The 14830-nt window shown below is 37.1% G+C and overlaps 1 pseudogene; it reads right to left on the bottom strand.

Annotated features, from left to right (window-relative positions):
- Positions 1-9618: 9618 nt before the first annotated feature.
- Positions 9619-11425, bottom strand: LOC123927108 (annotated as a pseudogene).
- Positions 11426-14830: the final 3405 nt, after the last annotated feature.

Genomic DNA, 14830 nt, shown 5'->3' with positions numbered 1-14830 from the left:
ATCTTCTAACCTGAACATTTTGATACATACACCCGTGTTTTTCTTTTGCTTTTCTATTTTTTTAATTCTTTTTAAATGTTAAATCAGTTTAGTCTAGCGTATTCTTTTTTAATTTTTATTTTCTAATATACATTTAGAGTTAAATTTCAAGGTAATCCCTTTTCCTCAATCAATGCTACCCCTAAAGGCAAACCAGTTTCTAATCCTCCTGTAACTTAGGAAAGTTGACTCCCTTAAAAAAAAACATCCAGATACATCCAGGAGGAATCAAAATAAACTTCCTTGCCCACACTGAGAATTTATAACCACTCTCCCAATTTTTCCTTCTGCCTGTATTTCTGTGAATTTGTGTTTGTCCTGATAATATATAAATCTTATACCTGGGGTTCTTTCTGATGAGGTTCTTCCGTTTTTTTTGCTTATATATATTTTTTTTCTCTTGTCATATACTTTTATCAGTCTTTTTGTTCGTCTGTTTTTGTTTGTATACTTCATAAATCTTACCTTGGGGCCCATTTGGGCTGAACCTTCTCTTTTATCTTCCCTTTTCGTTTCTCTCTCTCTCTCTCTCTCTCTCTCTCTTTCTCTCTTTTTTCATTTTTTCTTTTCCTTTTTTTCTTTCTTCTTCTATATTTCTTTTTCTTTTCTTTTTTCTCTAATTTGGGTGGGGAACACGGATTGAACAGAAGTGTTCGAGGGTGCAACTTGACTGCCCCACAATCGATACATCCAGCTGCATCTGTTCAGTCATCTCTTACCAAAATGACTAGGAGGAGGAACATCCAACAGAAGAAAAATAAAGAGGATGGACCATCTGGAACTGAGATAATGGCTATCGACATAGACAATATGTCAGAAAAGGAATTCAGACTAACAATTATCCAGGCAATAGCTAGGTTGGAGAAAGCCATGGAGGACCAAACAGAATTGATTAGGGCAGAACTGAAAGCCACCAGGGATGATGTTCACAATGTTAGGGCAGAACTGAAAGCCACCAGGGATGATGTTCAAAATGCTCTCAATGAGTTCAAATCTAATCTAAATTCTCTAAAAGCTAGGGTAACTGCAACAGAAGATAGAATTAGTGATCTGGAGGACAAACAGATAGAGAGAAAGGATCAGGAGGAAGCCTGGAACAAACAGCTCAGAAGCCACGAAAACAGAATCAGGGAAATAAATGATGCCATGAAACGTTCCAATGTCAGAATTATTGGAATCCCTAAAGGGGAAGAAAAAGAAAGAAGTCGATGGAACTAGAGCGTATCATGCTTAGTGAAATAAGTCAATCGGAGAAAGACAACTATCATATGATCTCCCTGATATGAGGACATGGAGAAGCAACATGGGGGGGTAGGGGGATAGGAGAAGAATAAATGAAACAAGATGGGATTGGGAGGGAGACAAACCATAAATGACTCTTAATCTCACAAAACAAACTGGGGGTTGCTGGGGGGAGGTGGGATTGGGAGAGGGGGAGGGGGCTATGGACATTGGGGAGGGGAGGCGAACCATAAGAGACTATGGACTCTGAAAAAGAACCTGAGGGTTTTGAAGGGTCAGGGGTGGGAGGTTGGGGGAACAGGTGGTGGGTGATGGGGAGGGCACGTTTTGCATGGAGCACTGGGTGTTGTGCAAAAAGAATGAATACTGTTACGCTGAAAAAAAAATAAATAAATAGAAAACATAAACAAAAAAAAACAAAAAAAAAAAAAAGAAAGAAGTCTAGAAGATATAGTAGAAGAAGTTGCCTATGAAAATTTTCCCAATCTCACAAATGGAAACAATGTTCCTGTACTAGAGACAGAGAGATTTCCTCCCAAGATTTTAGATTCTCAACCATCCTCACAACAACTTATAGTTAAAATGAGGAATTACGTTTCAAGACAGACCCTCTTAAAAGCAGCTAGGAAAAAGAAGCTCCTTACATACAGAGGAAAGCCCATTAGAATAACCTCAGACCTGTCCACAGAGACCTGGCAAGCCAGGAAGGGCTGGCAAAATATATTAAGAGTACTAAGTGAGAAGAAAATGCAGCCAAGAATACTCTATCCAGCAAGGCTGACATTTAAAATGGATGGAGAGATAAAGAGTTTCCAAGACCGGTAAGGCTTAAAAGAATATGAAACCACCAAGCCGACACTGCAGGAAATATTAAGGGGGGGTCCTATAAAAGAGAAAAAAATCCTAAGAATATCATCGAACAGAAATATAGAAGCAATCTACAGACAGAAAGACTTCAAAGGTAACACGATGTCAATAAAAACCTATCTCTGAATAATCACTCTCAATGTGAATAGCCTAAATGTGCCCATAAAATGACACAGGGTTGCAGAATGGATAAAATGACAGGACCCATCCATATGTTGTCTACAAGAGTCCCATTTTGAAATTAAGGATACACCCAGCCTGAAAGTGAAGGGATGGAAAGATTCGTTCATGCCAATGGGCCTCAAAAGAAGGCCGGGGTAGCGATTCTCATATCAGATAAATTAGATTTTAAACTAAAGACTGTAGTCAGAGATACAGAAGTACACTACAAAATTCTTAAAGGGACTATCCGCCAAGATGATCTAACATTTGTGAATATCTATGCCCCCAATAGGGGAGCACCCAATTACATACGAAAACTATTAATAAAGATAAAGAGTCATATTGATATGAATACAATAATAGTAGGAGATCTTAATACACCTCTCTCAGAAATAGACATATCATCAAAGCAGAAAACTAATAAAGAAGTAAGAGCATTGAATGAAACATTGGACCAGATGGACCTCATAGACATATACAGAACATTCCACCTAAAACAGCAGAATGCTCATTCTTCTCAAGTGCACATGGAACCTTCTCCAGAATAGACCACATACTGGGTCACAAAGCAGGACTCAACCGATACCAAAAGACTGATATTATTCCCTGCATATTCTCAGATCACAATGCTTTGAAACTGGAACTCAATAACAAGGAAAAGTTCGGAAGGAACTCAAACACCTGGAAGCTAAAGACCACCTTGCTTAAGAATGCTTGGATCAACCAGGAGACCAAAGATGAAGTTAAACAATTCATGGAAACCAATGAGAATGAAGACACTTTTGTCCAAAACCTATGGAATACAGCAAAGTCGGTTCTAAGGGGGAAATAATTAGCCATCCAAACCTCCCTCAAAAATATTGAAAAATCCAGAATACATCAGCTGTCTCTACACTTTAAAGAACTGGAGAATCAACAACAAATCAAACAAACTCCACATGCAAGATGGGAAATAATCAAGATTAATGCAGAGATCAATGAGGTAGAAACCAGAGATACAGTAGAACGTATCAATGAAACTAGAAGCTGGTTTTTTGAAAGAATCAATAAGATCGATAAACCATTGGCCACACTAATCCAAAAGAAAAGAGAGGAAGCCCAAATTAATAAAATTATGAATGAAAATGGAGAGATCACATCTAATACCAAAGAAGTACAAACAATCATCAGAAATTATTACCAACAATTATATGCCAATAAGCTAAGCAACCTAGATGAAATGGATGCATTACTGCAAAACTATAAACTCCAAAAAGGGAACCAGGAAGAAATCGACAACCTGAATAGACCAATATCTACTAATGAGATTGAAGCAGTGACCAAAAGACTCCCCAAACACAAGAGCCCAGGACCTGATGGATTCCCTGGGGAATTCTACCAAACTTTCAAAGAAGAAATAACACCAATTCTCCTGAAGCTGTTCCAAAAAATTGAAGCAGAAGAAAACTTCCAGACTCTTTTTATGAAGCCAGCATTACCCTGATCCCCAAACCAGGCAAAAACCCTACCAAAAAGGAGAATTTCAGACCAAACACACCGATGAATATGGTTGCTAAGATTCTCAACAAGATCCTAGCAAACATGATCCAGCAGCACCTTAAAAAGATTATCCACCATGACCAGGTGGGATTCATCCCTGGGTTGCAAGGTTGGATCAACATTTGCAAATCAATCAATGTGATAGAATAAATCAATAAGAGAAGAGAGAAGAAGAATATGTATGGTCCTCTCAATTGATGCAGAAAAAGCATTGGACAAAATCCAGCATCCATTCCTGATGAGAACGCTTCAAAGTATAGGAATGGAGGGAACATTCCTGAACTTCATAAAATCTATCTATGAAAGACCCACAGCAAATATCATCCTCAATGGGAAAAAGCTTGCAGCCTTCCCGTTGAGATCAGGAACACGACAAGGATGTCCACTCTCACCATCTTGTTCAACATAGTATTAGAAGTCCTAGAAATGGCAATCAGACAACTAAGAGAAATAAAATGTATCCAAATTGGCAAGGAAGAAGTCAAACTTTCTCTCTTCGCAGATGACATGATTCTTTATATGGAAAACCCCAAAGACTCCACCCCCAAACTACTAGAACTCATACAGCAATTCAGTAATGTGGCAGGATACAAAGTCAATGTACAGAAATCAGTGTCTTTCTTATACACTAACAATGAAAATACAGAAAGGGAAATTAGAGAATCGATTCCATTTACTATAGCACCAAGAACCCTAAGATACCTGGGAATAAACCTAACCAAAGAGGTAATGGACCTGAACTCGAGGAACTACAGAACACTCATGAAAGAAATTGAAGAAGACACAAAAAGATGGAAGACCGTTCCATGCTCTTGGATTGGAAGAATAAACATTGTTAAAATATCTATACTGCCTAGAGCAATCTATACTTTTAATGCCATTCTGATCAAAATTTCACTGGTATTTTGCAAAGAGCTTTTGCAAATAATCCTAAAATTTGTATGGAATCAGAAGAGACCCCGAATTGCTAAGGAAATGTTGAAAAACAAAAACAAAACTGGTGGCATCACGTTACCCGATTTCAAGCTTTACTACAAAGCTGAGATCACCAAGACAGCGTAGTACTGGCATAAAAACAGACACATTGACCAGTGGAACAGAGTGCAGAGCCCAGATATGGACCCTCAACTCTATGGTCAAATAGTCTTCGACAAAACAGGAAAAAATATACAATGGAAAAAAGAGAGTCTCTTCAATAAATGGTGCTGGGAAAACTGGACAGTGATATGTAGAAGAATGAAATTCGACCATTCTCTTACACTGTACACAAAGATAAACTCGAAATGGATAAAAGACCTCAACATGAGACAGGAATCCATCAGAATCCTAGAGGAGAACATAGGCAGTAACCTCTTCGATATCAGCTACAGCAACTTCTTTCAAGATATGTCTCCAAAGGCAAATAAAACAAAAAGGAAAATGAACTTTTGGGATTTCATCAAGATCAAAATCTTCTGCACAGCAAAGGAATCAGTCAAGAAAACAAAGCGGCAACCCACGGAATGGGAGAAGATATTTGCAAATGACAGTATGGATAAAAGGTTGCTATCCAGGATCTATAAAGAATTCCTCAAACTCAACACACACAAAACAGATACTCATATCAAAAAATGGGCGGAAGATATGAACAGACACTTCTCCAATGAAGACATACAAATGGCTACCAGACAGATAAAAAAATGTTCATCATCACTAGCCATCAGGGAGATTCAAATTAAAACCACATTGAGATACCACCTGACACCAGTTAGAATGGCCAAAATTAGCAAGACAGGAAACAAAGTGTGTTGGAGAGGATGTGGAGAAAGGGGAACCCTCTTACACTGTTGGTGGGAATGCAACTTAGTGCAGCCACTTTGGAGAATAGTGTGGAGATTCCTCAAGAAATTATAATAGAGCTTCTCTATGACCCTGATATTGCACTGCTGGTTATTTATCCCCAAAGATACAGATGTAGTGAAAAGAAGAGCCACTGTACCCCAATGTTTCTTGCAGCAATGGCCACGGTCGCCAAACTGTGTAAAGAACCAAGATGCCCTTCAACAGATCAATGGTTAAGGAAGATGTGGTACATATACACATGAAGTATTATGCCTCCATCAGAAAGGATGAATACCCAACCTTTGTAGCAACATGGACGGGACTGGAAGAGATTATGCTGAGCGAAATAAGTCAAGCAGAGAGAGTAAAATATCATACGGTCTCACTTATTTGTGGAGCGTAACAAAGAACACGGTGGACATGGGGAGATGGAGAGGAGAGTGATTTGTGGGAAACTGGAAGGGGAGATGAACCATGAGAGACGACGGACTCTGAATAACAACCAGAGGGTTATGAAGGGGCGGGGGGGGTGGGAGGTTGAGAAACCAAGTGGTGGGTTATAGGGAGAGCATGTACTGCATGGAGCCCTGGGTGTGGTGCATAAACACTGTTACGCTGAAAATAAATATATAAAATATAGGCTAAATGTGTCACTGAACTTGAATTCCTGCTTCAATTAAAACCTTAGTTTTGTGATCAGAAGTTATCTCTAGAGATCCTCTGTGTAAATATATGTAAATATATTTCAGAATGACAAGCAAAGGACCATTTTATCATTCTACACTTCCAAAAACGAAAAATATTTTCTAAAGTTGTCAAGGAAAAATATATCAAACTTTTTCTGGGCTCTCAGGTTTTTCTCCATGCTCTTTTCAAGTAAGGGTCTTTGTTTTGTTTGCATGTTTTAAATCAAAAACTCTGGGACACCTAGGTAGCTCAGTTTGTTAAGTGTCTGACTTTGGCTCAAGTCATGATCCCAGAATTATGGCATTGGTCCCATGTCAGGCTCCTTGTTCCTGGGAAACCCATTTCTCCCTCTCCCTGCTGCCCCCTGCCTCTGATTTTGCTTTCTCTCTCTGGCAAATAAATAAATACAATCTTTAAAAATAAATCAATTAATCAAGACCAAGGAGGTGTACTTACTGAAATAAAATATATATGTACTCTTGAGTATACAGCTGCATGAATATTCCCACCACATCACCAATATATAGCATATATCCATCATATGACAAATTTTCTTTATTTTCTTTAGCAGTCATTTTTCTCTGCCCAAAGTCCGAAACTGGCAACTATTCATCTATACCTTTTCCAGGATGTCATAGAAATGAAATTATATATTATGTAACTTTTAGAGGCTGGCTTCTTTCACTTTACATACTACAACTGAGATATGTCTATGCTATTGCATGGATCAGTAGTTTATTGTGTTTTTATTAATATTTCTGCTGAGCAGTATTCCACTGTATAACAGTATCACAGATTATCCACTCAGTAGTTGAAGGACATTTGTATTTCAGGTAGTTGTGTTTATAACCACTGTATCTCTGCGTTACAGATCTTTGAGTGAACATTGTTTGTATTATTTCAGAGGAGTGGGATTGTTGGTTTGGATGTAATTGTATGCTTAATCTTATAAGATACTACCAATTTGCTTTCCATGATGATTGGTTTTCCTTCCCCCCAGCAATATGTTAGAACTCCAGGTGTTTCACACTCTCACCTTCAACTAATATTGCCATAGCATCGTTTTTATCCATTGTCTATACATGTGATTCTATCTCATCAGAGATCTAACTGGCATTTTCCTGTAAGTAATAATGTTGAACATCTTTGCCTGTGCTTATGGATCACTATTTATCTTCTTTTGTGAAGCAGCTGTATAAACCCTATTTTTAATAGTGAGCGTTTACTTATTTTTATGAATTTCTTCCAAGGGAAAAAAAAAGGAGGGAAGAAAAAGAAAAAAAAAAAATAAAGGGCACCTGAGTGCCTAAATAGGTTAAATAACTGACCCTTCATTTTGACTTAGGTCATAATCCCAGGGTGATGAGATCAAACTCTGCTTTGGGCTCTGTGCTAACTGTGGAACCTGTTTGGGATTCTCTCCCTCCCTCCCCCTATGCCCCTCCTCACTTGCATGCTCTCTCTCTCTCTCAAAACAAACAAACAAAACCACAAAGCTTTATGTACTTTGGGCACCGTTCCTTGGCAAAGGGGTGTGTTTTGCATTTTCTTCCAGTAGTTTATAGTTTTTCCCTGCATTTTCAAAAATATTTAAAAGGAAGAAATGTTAACTTGGATGATCAATAATTTACCATGTTTTCCTTTATACTTCCTTATACTTTCCTTATACTTGTCATGTCCTATCCAGGAAATAAATTGTAGCTTAACGGAAGGTTGCAAAAATTTTTTCTTATGAATTTTACTCAAAAAAAAAAAAAAACTTTTAGATCTTTACTTTTTTGTCTGTTATCTATTTTATGCTAATTTGTGTATGTGGTACAAGGTATGAGTTGAGGTGGGGTTTTGTATTGTTTTGTTCTGTGTTTTGCTTATGGATGTCTAATAGCTCCAGCACTATTTCCTGAAAATACATTCTTTTCTCTATTTGACTGCTTTGGCTTCTTTACCTGACCATATACATATGTATCAATTTCTGGACTCTCTCATTCTCTTGACCTAGGAGTCTATCCTTTTTTCCATATATACTCACTCAATTAGAGTTAGTCTTAAAATTATGTAATGTGATTCCTTCTCTAACTCGGTTTTTCTCCTTCTTTCTTCTTTTTCTTTTTCTAAAGGCTACTCTAGTTCCTTTGCTTCTCTGTATACATTTTTTTACTTTTCAAAGATCAATTTATTTAGAATTACAAATATTAAGGATAAAGGATTTATGCATTTCTCAATCAACAGAACACTTTAGCTAATTATAAACATCAGTAAAGTATACAAAAATTTAAATTAAAAAATAATCTTGTTTTAGTTTTATATTCATTAACATATAAAAAGTCCCATTTTATGAGACGTCTAAAGGAATCAAAACCACGTCTACAGCTCTATCTTAAACTCCAAATCTGACAACAATTTTCATGTATTTTGACTTAATAACAGTCTATATTAAAACAAAGAAAATCCCAAATACACACTTTTTACAAGATTATCATTTTAGACAGGTTTTTTCCTTAAAAACAGCAACAGCAATAACAACAACCAGAAAACCCACAACCAAATACAAATCTTTTTTTCTGCATTTCATAGCACTGGTTAATATATGTGTTTTCCTTATAACATCTTTTGACTTTATAAATTGTGCACGGTTCAATTTTAAACCATCAGCTCCTTGAAAATTGTGCAAATAAAAACTATGAAAATAGTGTGTTATCAGTCTTTTTAAATGAGTCTCATAACAACAGTACTTTTTGCCCTGAATTGATGGGAAAAGTGAGGCCAAATCCACTTGCTGAAATGTAGTATTTTGCAAGTAATTTATTTTTATTCTGCTTCTTACTTTTTCTTTCAACAGACAAACAACAACAAAAAAGTTTATTTTATAAATTTTGAGAAATTAAAATATTTATAATTATTAAAATGATTTCTAGAGCCATGTCACCCTTTAGGTATCCACCCCACATACTTGTCAAGGCTGCGTCTCCCATGGCTGTTCTGGTGACTTCCTCCACAAGTAACTTCCTGCCTCTGGAGGGTGCTCTCTTCCAGAGCCTGGGGGAGGAGGGCAGCTAATCCTCTGGCACTGTAGCCCTCAGACCACAGCTACACGCAGTAGGTACTTGTCTGGGCACTGGCCAGAGAAACAGCTGTCTGTGCCTCTTGACTGAATTCATGCACGTTGATGAATGGGTCTGTACACTCTTCCATGAAAGCATCTTACCTTCAGACTGTTTTGGGTGAAAAATATTTGCCAATAATCATGTAACATAAGTGATGCTACTGAAGCTGAATCATAGGAAGAAAAATAAGCAGAATTATGGTCAGCAGTGGCAGTTCAAGGAGCATGAGAGTATGTTCCAGTGTCTTCGCTGGAGATGCACAGTTCCCTTGTTTTCCAGCACGTGGGTCATTTGGTGATGGAAACCGAGGTGAAAGAACACTACCGCCCTGTGCGGCTGCAACAGGGAAGGCTGTTTCTCGGTCTCTGTTGGTTTCCCTTGTGGCGAAGGCTTGCAGACTTCCCCTCTGGTTCAGGCTACTCTGAATGTGTGAAACATGGATTTCTACATTATTCTGAAAGCAACTGATATTAGAAGCATCTATTGTCGTCCTGATACCATTTAATGACTCTGTGAGTGATTTGAACTCAAAGGAATTCAGCTCTCTTCCTTCTACCAGACACTTAATTTGTAGTAAAATAGGAGTGAGCTGGAGATAAAGTCTGTCAGAGTTTCATTCTCAACATGGGGCCATCAGGTGGAGGCCCTGACTGACAGTCAAGCTTCTGGGCTTCCTCCTCACACCTCCATCTCCAATCTGTTGGCTGGCCCACAGGCTGCCTGCCATGGTCTGGAGAAGGCTCATAGCAGTATTGCTGCACTTCATCCAAAACTTTGTTGAGGTCCTTGTTGAGTTGCTCAAGCTCCAGAAGGATGTGTGCATATCTCTGCTGAAATTTAGTGCCGATGGGCATGGGATAGGATTTCAATTTTTCTGCTTCTGTGTTCATTCCTCTTAATTTTTTGATATGTTCCATTTTAATAATGAGAATTTTTGACAATTTGATCACTTGGATAAGGAATTGTACTGGAAAACCACCCAGTGTTTCAGTGTCAGAGCCAGAAATCTTACTTCTCCAAGGTGACTGCTAGTACAGTATCATCCTCCATAATTGTTGACTGGAGAGGAGGAGTATAATGCAGTGGAGTCATAAAGAATCAGAAAGGTCCCTGTTTTGTCCAAAGGCAGAAACTGGCCTTGACTCATGAAGCTCATTACTAAGAACTTCATACTCAGGGATGGTATGGGCGCCAAGCCCTGCCCTATCAAAAGTTACTCTATAAGTAGCATTAAAATTATCCACAGCATCTATTCTTCTGATGTAGAGACCGTCATGAACACCACATAATCAAGGTGTAACTTTGTTTCCAATAACCAGGGGCAAAGGAATTTCATCTGGGAGATCTTCAAACTGGGAAACATCTGCAACTTTCATTTGTTGTAAGAGTCTTATTTTCTGTCATTTCTGTTTTAATGCTGGTCTCTCTTCCTCAAAAAAAGTCACAAGAACATCACTGTGGTTTCCCCATGAGTTGACTGATTTTTCTATTCTTGTTAATTTTCTACTTTTTAAATTAGGAAAGTACTCCTCCTGACAGACACAGAAGTCATCATCTCCTTCAAAGTATTGCTTATCTATATTTGAGTAGAACCATTCATATATGCACCATTTATGTGCTTTGGGAAGCTTGAGTAGTAATCAGAAACAAATCTTCTGTGAGGCTTTCTTATTTGGTGTGGACACTGTTGACATAAATTTCAGTGGGACCATTGCAACTCTGGTTTCTTTTTGGTGACTTTGTATTTAATTGTCTGTCATCATCATTGGAAAAGGGTCAACTCCATTTTGAATTCCTGAAAAGCATCTCCACAGTGGAGCCCATACACCTGCCTTTCCAAAAAGCTGTTTTTTGGGTAAACAGCTGTACTTTTCATTCCATGTGTTCTATAAGCTTCCATCTTTTAAATGGACAAGAGCTTTTGCTAAAGAGTTCTGGTCAGGCAACTGGTAGAGCTTCACCATTTTGAAAGAGCAGACTTTATATACATTTTAATATCAGCTTGGTGATCTCACAAAGCAAACAAGCAAATAAATGAAATAACTTGCTTGATTTTATTTATTTATTTATTTATTTATTTGACACAGAGAGAGATAGACAATGAGAGAGGGAACACAAGCAGGGGGACTGGGAGAGAAAGATGCAGTCCCCCTAGCAGAGCAGGAAGCCTGATGTTGATCCTGGGTTCATGACTGTGGCCAAAGGCAGATATCCAATGCCTGAGAGCCCTATGCTTGGATTTTTAAAAATATTATTATGTTCAGTTAACCAACATCGTACATTATTAGTTTTTGATGTAGTGCTCAACGATTCATTAGATCCCTATAACACCCAGGACACATCACCACATGTGCCCTCTTAATACCCATCACCCAGTTACCCCTCTCCCCTGCTTCTTTAATGCTCAGTTTGTTTCCCAGAGTCCAGGGTCTTTCATGGTTTGTCTCCCTCTCTGATTTCTTCCCATTTAGTTTTCCTTCCCTTCCCCTGCCATCATCTGTGCTATTTCTTATGTTCTATACATGAGTGAAACCATCTGATAATTTTCTTTCTCTGCTTGATTTTTTTCACTTACCTTGCTTGAATTTTAATTAGAAGTGAATTTAAAGTGTAAATAAATTGGGAGATTTGAAATATTAACAATTTGACTCAATTAATGAGCACAGTACATTTCTCCATTTATCTATGTCTTTGATTTCAATGTTTTTTCAGTGTCTTATTATATAAATCTTAGATACATTGTGAAAATGTTTTAAATGTGAAAAATACTTCGAAATATTTTTGCTACAATTGTACTTGGTCATTACTATTTCAATTTTTAATTACAATTACTTCAGTGTAAAAGGAGATCGTTTTTTTTTCATATTGCAATTATACCTCATTATATTGGAGTTCATTTATTGGCACTAGTGGTTTTTCTTGTAGAGTTTTTAAGCTATTTCTGTAGAACATCATGTTGTATATGAATGGAGTCACTTTTCTTTTTTCTTTCTTTATCTCTTAGTATTGGCTAGGACAACCACTGTGATGTTGATTAGGAACAGTGAGAGAAGAACATTTGCTTTGATTCTGATATAAGAGGTGAAGTATTTACTCATTTGTTATGAAGTGTGATTTAGTCATTGTTTTGTCTTGTTTTGTTTTTTCTTTTGCAGATGCTCATTACCAGGTTGAGAAAGTTTCCTTCTATCATTAGTTTGTGAAGGTATTTATGTCATAAAGGAATTGTTGAATTAGAGGTATTGACTGTTTCTATTTAAGTGGCTATATGTTTTTCTTCTTCAGTTTATTAAGTGGCTAATTAAATTGATTTATTTTCATATGTGAAATTGCATTCCTGCATTCTTGAGATAATGCCCTGATGTGTTACGCATTTCTGGATTCTACCCATACTATTTTTTGAGTATTTTTATGTCTCTATTCATGGAGGATTTTGGGGTATAGTTTTTGTTTCTAGGAATATCTTTGTCTGGTTTCTTTGTGAGGGTGATCCTGGAGCTGAAAAGTGCACTAGGAAGTGTTATTTACCCTCTACATTCTGGGGGGGTTCTATTCTGTTGATGTTATCTTCAGCTGTTTGGTATATTCGCTAGTGACACATCTGGGCCTAAAATTGTTTTTGTTGCTTGTTTTGTTTTTTGGTTGTCAGTGGTAGAAAGTTAGTAATTTACAATTCAATTTCTTTAATAAATATAGTATTATAATGAACATAATATAGAATTATTGAAATATACGATTCTAGTAATATATGTCATTTTAAGTAATCTTTAGTACCTTGTGCCATTCAAGAACTTTGTCCATTTTATCCAGATTTTAGGATTTATGAACATCAATGTGTTTATAATGTTCTCTCAATAACCTACTGATATTAGGGTGACCTGCTGGTATGTCCTTTTCGTTCTTGCTAATATTGCTTATTTTTACATTCCTTTTTCATAAAATACATTGTTAAAGCTTAGTGATTATATTGATCTTAGTAATTAGCTTTTGGTTTCGTTCATTTTACTGGTTGTCTTTCTCTTTTCAAGTTTATTGCTTTTACATTTTCTTTATTACACCTTGCTTTTGTTTGGCCTGAGTTTCAGTTGCCTCTTCTCATTCTAGTTTCTTAAGATGAAAATTCATCACTTTGAGACACATTCTAATATCAGCATTTAATCGTATTACTTTCCTATTCATTAGCCACATCACACAGATTTTTGTATGTTATAATTATTTTCTTTTTTAAGGGTTTGTTTATTATTTGCAAGGAGGAGAGAGAGGGAAAGAAAGAGAGATCATGAACAGGAGAGAGGGGCAAAAGAAGAGGGAGAAGCAGGCTCCCTGCTGACTAAGGAGCTCAACATTGGGCATAAGACCAGGACCCTGGGATCATGACCTGATCTGTAGGTACCTGCTTAACCAACTGAGCCATCCAGTTGCCCCACAGTACTTTTATTTCCAATAAAATATTTAAAATATTTTCTAATTCTCCTTGTGACTTCTACTTCAACCCATCGGTTATTTAGAAATGTGCTGTTTAGTTCCAGATCTACTGAGGAGCTGGAAGCAGATACTGTTGTTTTTGACATCAGGTTTTATATTTATATCATTTTCACCTTTTTCCCCTATAATTTCTAATACTCTGCCAAACTTCCATATATTCATTCTTGATATTGATCTCTCCTACTTTAACCTGTAATATATTAATCATAAATATTTTGAATTCTATACCTGATAGTTTGAGTACCTGGTCATTTCTGAGTCCTTTCCTATTGATTATTTTGCCTCTTGACAATGGGTTAGTTTCTTTCTTTCTTCTTTTCTTTCTTCCTCTTCTTTCTTCCTCTCTTTCTTTTCTTTTCTTTCTTTTTTCTTTCTTTTAACCTGCCTTGCGACTTACTGAAGGACTATTACAAAGGAATTGCCTTTAAGACACCTAACTCACAAATCCCCTAGTGTTGAGCTGCAAACCCAGGACATATTAGTTACGAAAGTTTTACAAGCAATTATATTAGTTGTTTTGGCCTTGGAAAGAGATAACTCTTGGGAAAACAATAGACTAACAAAAGTTTGGAAGGAAAGGCTGGGTTTTGAGATGCTTTGGGCTGTAAGACTTAATAAGCTCTGACATATTCCTGGAAACAGAGAAAGCCATGCATTACACAGGGCAATGCTATTATTTTAGGATTGGTGTGTTTGTGATTGGTGGAGGATTTCCTCAAAGTTTGTTTCTGCTCCCAGTTTTAGCCAGTCTGTAAGCCTGTGCTGCAATAATGTTCTCTTAAGCCACTCTTGTTTCTCCCCAAGGCTAGACCTCTTATGGCTTCTACTTGGTGCTTGATTTTATGTAGTTTAGTTCACCTTCAAGTCAGGTAAGCTCTGTGTCG

Source organism: Meles meles, chromosome 16 (assembly GCF_922984935.1).
Source record: "Meles meles chromosome 16, mMelMel3.1 paternal haplotype, whole genome shotgun sequence".
Taxonomy (NCBI): domain Eukaryota; kingdom Metazoa; phylum Chordata; class Mammalia; order Carnivora; family Mustelidae; genus Meles; species Meles meles.
The sequence above is the reverse complement of the archived record's forward strand: the minus strand, read 5'-3'. Positions and strand labels throughout refer to the sequence as shown.